Source organism: Oratosquilla oratoria, chromosome 10, assembly GCF_046742065.1.
Source record: "Oratosquilla oratoria isolate Oo_2021 chromosome 10, ASM4674206v1, whole genome shotgun sequence".
NCBI classification, from domain to species: Eukaryota; Metazoa; Arthropoda; class Malacostraca; order Stomatopoda; family Squillidae; genus Oratosquilla; species Oratosquilla oratoria.
Genome location: NC_134786.1, coordinates 60,865,569 through 60,873,171, shown reverse-complemented (window position 1 = coordinate 60,873,171; position 7,603 = coordinate 60,865,569).

Genomic DNA, 7,603 nt, shown 5'->3' with positions numbered 1-7,603 from the left:
TTAAAGTGAAATGATACAAAATATAAAAGGCTAGTCGAGCACAGTGTGGTGGAAGCAGTCAGGATCTGTCTCCCACAGACACAGTTTCTGTGGGAGACAGATCCTGACTGCTTCCACCACACAATTCCACGAAGATGGAGGTCGTTTTGTTTGGGAAAAAAGTAGTAGTCGTAGAAATAGGGAAATAGAGACAAATGTGAGTGTAGTAGTTTCAAAGGGATCAATTAGTTGAGTGTAGTTGGAAAATCTTATGGGAGGGTTTTGATTGAGAGGGTTAGGAGAGGAACAGAGGGAGAAATTGGTGAGGAACATTGTGAGTTTAGGACCGGCAGGTGTTGCGTGGATCAGATTTTTGTGGTAAGGCAGATATGTGAGAAAGCTTTGGAAAAAGGTAAGGATTTTTTTTGGTCCTATATGGATTTGGAAAAGGTTTATAACAGGGTAGACAGGAAGGCATTGTGGGAGGTTTTACTGATATATGGGATAGGGGGAAAGCTGTTAAGGGCAGTCAAAAGTTCTTATGAGATTAGTAGAGCCTGTGTTAGAATAGGAAGTGGATAGAGCGAGTGATTTCAGGTAAAGGTGGGACTGCGTCTGGGCTGTGTCATGTTGCCATGGAAACAGGACTTTATTCAACCGAGTGCCCAGAGCCGTACCCTGGAGGGGGGCGGGGGTAACTTCACCCCTGGAATTTTTCAACTTTTTTAATTTCGTATTTTCTGGTAACTACCCCCCCACCAAATGGTGAGGTAGTTACCAGAAAATGTGGAAATTAAGAGTGAGAGGGGGTGAGGGGGGCAATTGCTCCCCCACCCCCGAGGGTACTGCCCTGCATACTCTACATATGCAGCAAGTGCCTATCAGGCTACCCTTCGAAAATGTGGCTTCCTTTGATGATTTTATTCCAAATAATACAGAAAAAATAATACCGAAAAATAAAAAATAAAAGCTATTTCAATCTACGTCTTCAGATCGATGGTATGTCTTTGTATATTTTAGTCTTGTTGATTTGCTCGCCTAAATGCAACTCGGCTCGCGTCAGCCGAGAAGTCTTTATTTATTCACCAGGAAACTTGTAACTTTCAAACTTCTGAAATTACTTCCATTAAATATTTCAAAACCTTCCTTGACTCCTTTGTTTAGTTTCCTTTGTGGACAGGAGACATTATTTGGGGTGAAATGAGCCTTGATTTTAGTTGTTTTTGGTTTGACATAATTCTGTCAATTTCCTGTTTTCATAATACGCTTGCTATCTAATGGACGTAGCGAACGCCCGCAGTGCTACCCTGTCCTTTCTCTTGGTTTCATATTTGCAAAAATAAGCTTGTAACACTTTAAAGTTCATACAGTTTTATCAGAGGCAAACATATATACGTTGCAAATAACCAATGTATGGAAAAATAATGAAAATATTACATTGATTTTGGTATGTAAATAGTGAAATTCACGAGAGACGATTGGGTTTTTGGCTGTACATTTTTTTACCAAGTACACTGTGGTCTTTCTTCTGTAATCACATGAGATTGTTCATATTTTCTGAACATGGAGTATCCGGTGGGGGTGGGGGGATCGTATCTCCCACACTCCCACCCTACCCTGGTCTTTTCCATCTCCCCCCTCCCCCCCGCAGTAGCAGCAGAGACCCAGCTTAATCCCATCGCCCTTTCTCTCTCTCACCGCACTTGCCTTTGTTCGGATGGCGACCTCGGCTTCTGCCTCGAAGGTCCAATAAATCAATAGCTATTTCTGATACTCACGGTCTACTCGTTAAGACTGAAAACTGGCTCTTACCTGTTCAGCTGAGGTCACGGGCTGCTGGGACCAGACAGACGAGGGACATAAAAGCGGTAACAAACAGTATAGGGGGCAAGGGTAATACAATTGACACATCCTCTGCATATCAACACGTTTCTCAAGCTCACTTTAAAAACTTAGTTTTCGAAACGGCTACAGACCAGCCGAATTTACTAAAGAATTCCTGATAGGATATGCAGTATGGGTGACCTCAGCCGAAAGAATTGAATGGAAGAGATTAATTGGATTGTTGGTTATAGCTGTTGGCCAAGGCGTCGACACTATCTGACGGAGCATTTGCTGAAGCCATATTTAGTTGCAGCCAGACAGTCTTCCTTCTCATTCGCTCCAAGCAGGCTTCCTCCTCGTTCCTCCCACAAGAGTATTCTCACTCTCATAACTGTCAAAAACATTCCTTATAATGCCTGAGTGAACGTGAATGGTCTTACCAATAACTGACTGTCGCAGGTGGCTGCGTGTACGTGCCATCTGATTAGGTCAGATGGAAAACTCGTAAATGTTCAATAAACCGAAATAATTTGGGGAATTGTCTTTCTTCAGTTGCAGAAATGGAGATCTCAGCGTCTCTTATTCTTGTCATACATTCGTATCTGCGTATGTTGGATAAGTTTTTGAGTATCATTACTGAGGCTCACAACAACTCTTCCAGCATGACCTCCACTTTTTATACTGACAAAAATATATAAAGTTCTTATTTTTCACGGATTTAAATTCTTTGTTTTACTGAAACGAATTTCATGTATTGTTTTTATCTCGTCATCATCCCATCTTATTTGGCGCCTTCTGAACTTGTGGTTACGGCACCACGATCATGTAGAAAATCAATCAAACTCAGTCCCTTGCGCATGCCCAGTGCTAGTCCCAGATGAATAACAAATCTACGGTGGGCATCCAGTTCATTGTCACGAGGTTGATGTCGCTTGCAGGAGCAATGACATGAACCCAAAAGAGAATAACCGTCATAGGATCATTACTTGGTCGTACCTCTCCTTGTTTTCTCCCCCTCTTCGCTTTTCTATTCCTCTTTCTCATTTCTCTCTCTCCTTCCGCCTTCCCCCCTTCTCCTATTTCTTCACGGTTAACTGTAGACTGGAGCTCATTTCAGGAAGTATTTGAATATCATGAAAAATTTAAATTAATCAGAATGAAATACATAATTGTAATCTGAGTGTGGAATAAAAAAGAATAGTATGAATGATATAAAGAAATATAACGATGGATTAGTTGCATGTCTTACAAATTAAGATCCTTAGTCTGAAAAAGGAGAGTAAATGTTTAAACAAACAAGGAAACGAATCAATAATCGCATGAATTAATTGATTATTGAATGAATAAGAAAATATACGTATGAAAGAATAGGCGAATATATTAATTTATCAAAATAGATAAATATACGAATAGGTAGATGAATACATAAAATATAGATAAATGGTGTGGGCAAGAAGAGGAAACGGGAGTCTTACCCCGAGTTTATTCTCGACTAATTTCGTGATAAATAAACAAAAACAACATCCTCTGCAGTTCCAAACCAACATGTATCCAGTGGCTAACCCAAGAGGCATCTACCCTTCTCCACCCCATGAATTTCTCATTTATTCCACAGTCCTACTCTATATACCATTTATTTTTCATTTTATTTCAAGTGTCGAAACAGATTGAGAGGGAGTGTGGTAGGTATGGAACACTGCGTTTGTCTATTTCCCTTATGATCGATCATTATTCTGTCTCATGCACGACAAAGGTACACTGTCATGACAGATACTTGCAAAACTATCCGGGTAAATTTCTCAGCCAAAAATCGTCTGGCGTATACCAAAATAAAATCTCTTGAATGTCTCATAACGTTCAAGATGATGAACAGTCGAATTGCCATTTGTAGCTTATTTTTTTCCCAGTCGTTTCTTATTATTGATTTCCCTTTAAATGGCTTTTACTCCATGTTTTTATATCCTATTTTATTCTCAGTCCCATTCTCTTCACTTTCGTAGCACACTCCCAATCTCTTTCTATTTTCGTCTTCCCCCTTTCTATTTCCCTTTCATTCCTTATCCACCTATCTGTCGATATGTCTATTCATTTATTTGTCTGCCTGTTTTCTTATCTATTTATCTATGCATATTTCCCTATTTACATACCTACCTCCCTATCTGTCTGTATGTCTGTCTTCCTATCTATTTATATATTTGTATATTTCCCTGCATATTTATCTTCCAATCTATCCATTTTGTATCTGTTTCTACCTCTCTCTGCAACTGGTCGTTTTAACTCACAAGCGCTTGCAGTCGTTATTAAAATATTGAAATGGATAACTCCAAAACCAACAAATCTTTGAAATGTGGATAGTTTGAAATGATCATAGATCCAAGCGATGACATCTCAATGAAATCCAACACTAAAGTCTCTTTCCTTCTGTCTCATCTGTCTACAAGCGAGACAGAAGTTGGCCATGATAGACTGGACAGCCAGGAAACTGTCGGGAGTAGTGAGGGCGGTGTCGGTTAGGCCGAGCTGATTTTGAATCACATGCAACATCTTGGCAAGTTTGTCTCCTAGAAGAAAACAGAAATATTTTTTCATCCTCTTCTGTTTCTTCTTCCTCTTCTTTTTCCTCTTTTTTCTTGTTTGTTTTTATTTTTCCTCTTCGTCTCTTCAATGTAATATCTGCCTTTCTGTATCTTGTCAAAAACGAATTCCTTATTCCCATCAATTTCTGTCGACATGTTCTTCATCTTTGATCCAGTTTCACTCACCTTCTAATCAATGGGTGTCTCCTATACTGCTTTCCACTATTACCAATTGAGATACACTACTTACTACTGTATATTAATTGTCTTAGATCGGGAACCCATACTTATCTTCCAAACCCGTTACTTTTTTTTTATACAAGCCCCCGGCTGCGCCGACCCGGCTACGCCGGGGGGCTTGGCCTGCGGCGCTGCTCGCTCTTCTTCTTCCTCTTCTTCTTCTTCTTCTTCTTCTTCTTCTTTTTCGAGTTCTTCTTCTTCTTCGAGTTCTTCTTCTTCGAGTTCTTCGAGTTCTTCTTCTTCTTCGAGTTCTTCTTCTTCTTCTTCGAGTTCTTCTTCTTCTTCTTCTTCTTCGAGTTCTTCTTCGAGTTCTTCTTCTTTTTCTTCTTCTTCTTCTTCTTCGAGTTCTTCTTCTTCTTCTTCGAGTTCTTCTTCTTCGAATTCTTCTTCGAGTTTTTCGAGTTCTTCTTCTTCGAGTTCTTCTTCTTCGAGTTCTTCTTCTTCTTCTTCGAGTTCTTCTTCGAGTTTTTCTTCGAGTTCTTCTTCTTTTTCGAGTTCTTCGAGTTCTTCTTCGAGTTCTTCTTCGAGCTCTTCTTCTTCTTCGAGTTCTTCGAGTTCTTCTTCTTCTTCGAGTTCTTCCTCGAGTTCTTCTTCTTCTTCGAATTCTTTTTCTAGTTCTTCTTATTCCAAATAATACCTTTGGTAATCCCCATGATCCGATTTTCCCCCATGTTTTGTAAAATTCTTATAACCCGCAAAGTAATGTTTTTCGAACTCACACGTACTCTCTCGCGAAATTTCTCCGTCAAACAACTCGAGCTTTTCAAAAGTTTCGTCACTGTACTTGTACGATAACAATTTCCGAAAAAAAACCTCATAATATTAATAAACGAACAACGTGAATCAGATCAGTTCCAGTTGAAAACGTGAAACGAACTGAATAAACCCTTACACCTACCCAGGGTCCGGTGCGACCGTTTTGCCGGGTCTCGAGAAAACTCGCAAACCGGAGAATTCTTTTTTTATTTAGTATAATACCAGATGTTTATCCTCGACATAGGAACTGAGTCGTGCGTGTGATATCTCTCTCTCTCTCTGTAATTCACCATTGTCTTAGAATCACGTGTTGGACTCGTGATCGACAGCTCCTACCCTCCCGGATGAGAGCTCATGTATGACCGATCTATGGGTAATGCTGAGAACTTACACACACAACTCACTGCCCACGAGAGTTGGGTGTGAGTGTGTTGGGCGGTATTCGAACTCGGACCTCTGAGTTAGCTGTTACGGACGTTACGACTGCGCCTCCGAGCCGTGTGTGATTATGTTTTCATGGTTAACATACTACTGTACTATTGTTTAGTAGCAACAGCGCGATGGAAGTCAGTGTTCTTCCCCAGCGACATTTATTTATATATGATCAAAGAGGAGAGCTCTCCATTCATAGCTACGGTACCGTGCGGGCAAATACTTGTGTAGCGCTTGGGAACAATGATACAGCAACACACGCCAATTTCCTGAATGACAGGAATTCCATTCTTGCGTCAACACTTTATTTTATTTTGTTCTATGTATTTATCTGTCTAATTTATTATTTATTTACCTATTGATTGATCTGTTTATTTGTTTGTTTACATTATTCGTCTATTTATCTGTTTATTTATTAATTTACTTGTTTATTAATATTCTGAGACAAATGTTGACTGATCTCTCCAATCTACACTGAGAATTATTATAATTATTATTATTATTATCATTATTATCATTATTATTATTATTATTATTATTATTATTATTATTATTATTATTATTATTATTATTATTATTATTACTATTATCATTATTTCACATATACTTGCGTGAGTCTATATATTTTCCTTTTATTACTTTGTTCACCTTTTTTATTTTTGCATGCCTAATAGTGTTAGCCAAATAAAATGTATCTTGGAAAAGAATTTAGTCGCTTAAAGATAGAATTAAATGTTTATTATACCCGACTTAAATGCTGTTCAACGGAACAAATCACTGTAAATAAACGATTTGAAATTCCTTGTCATCTATGACAAACAAAAAAACAGCATTCGAGTAGCCATCGAAATCGATTGTACAAACACAAATTCCACGTCATGAATTATCATATACGAATATATGAGTTCACTTCCTTCATAGCTGGGTAGTGTGTGTGTGTGTGTGTGTGTGTGCGTGTGTGTGTGTGTACATATAATTATGATATCCAGTGCTGAATAGATTTTTTTTCCAATATTACGAACGCGCTAAGATCAAGTCTGTGTTTGAAATGAGGGATAATTCCAGTGATGAACCTTGAATCAAGATGGTACAAATAATAACTGTATAATAACCAAGTTGAGACAGTGATGCTTCTCACAAATAAAGACTTATATTCGACATCCTCTTCAACACGGCGAGACAAATATATGTTTCCTTCCATTTTGGGTAAAATATCTTAAATCGCGAATATCTACCGGGCTTAGTAAATAAAGAGGGTGAGGAATATCCCACGCCAGGAGGCGATGAGTAGCTACTGCGGCCGAAGCCGTCACTTTTGTTCTAAGTATATACGTTTTGGGGACTTGCGCCGTCCAGCACGTGATTCTTTGAGTAGTCAGAGAGGATTGGTCAAAATCGAGGATACAAGGCCACAAGATGGTCCTGTGCACCTGATGGGGGAACGAACTCGGACCTAGAAGGAGACTCCAGGCGAAGTCAGAGTAGAAAATCCCCTAAATACGCTCGGAACGTAAACTCGTTTCTGTGCATTTTTTTTTTTTTTTTTTTTCATAATGATTTCATACTTCTTTTCGTACCCCTCGAAGCATATGCCTTTAGTGTGGGGAACTTTTTTCTCACTTTTATTTGATCTATCTATTTATCTATTTATTTATGTATTTATTTATTTATTGTGCCTTCGAATCTTCGTATATTGGGGTTTCCCTAATACTCCTGTAGTTGTTCCCTTTGCCTATCGTCATTAGCAGGAATCAGATTCACAGAGGAAGTCACAAGACCTCCAGTTATAGAAAACG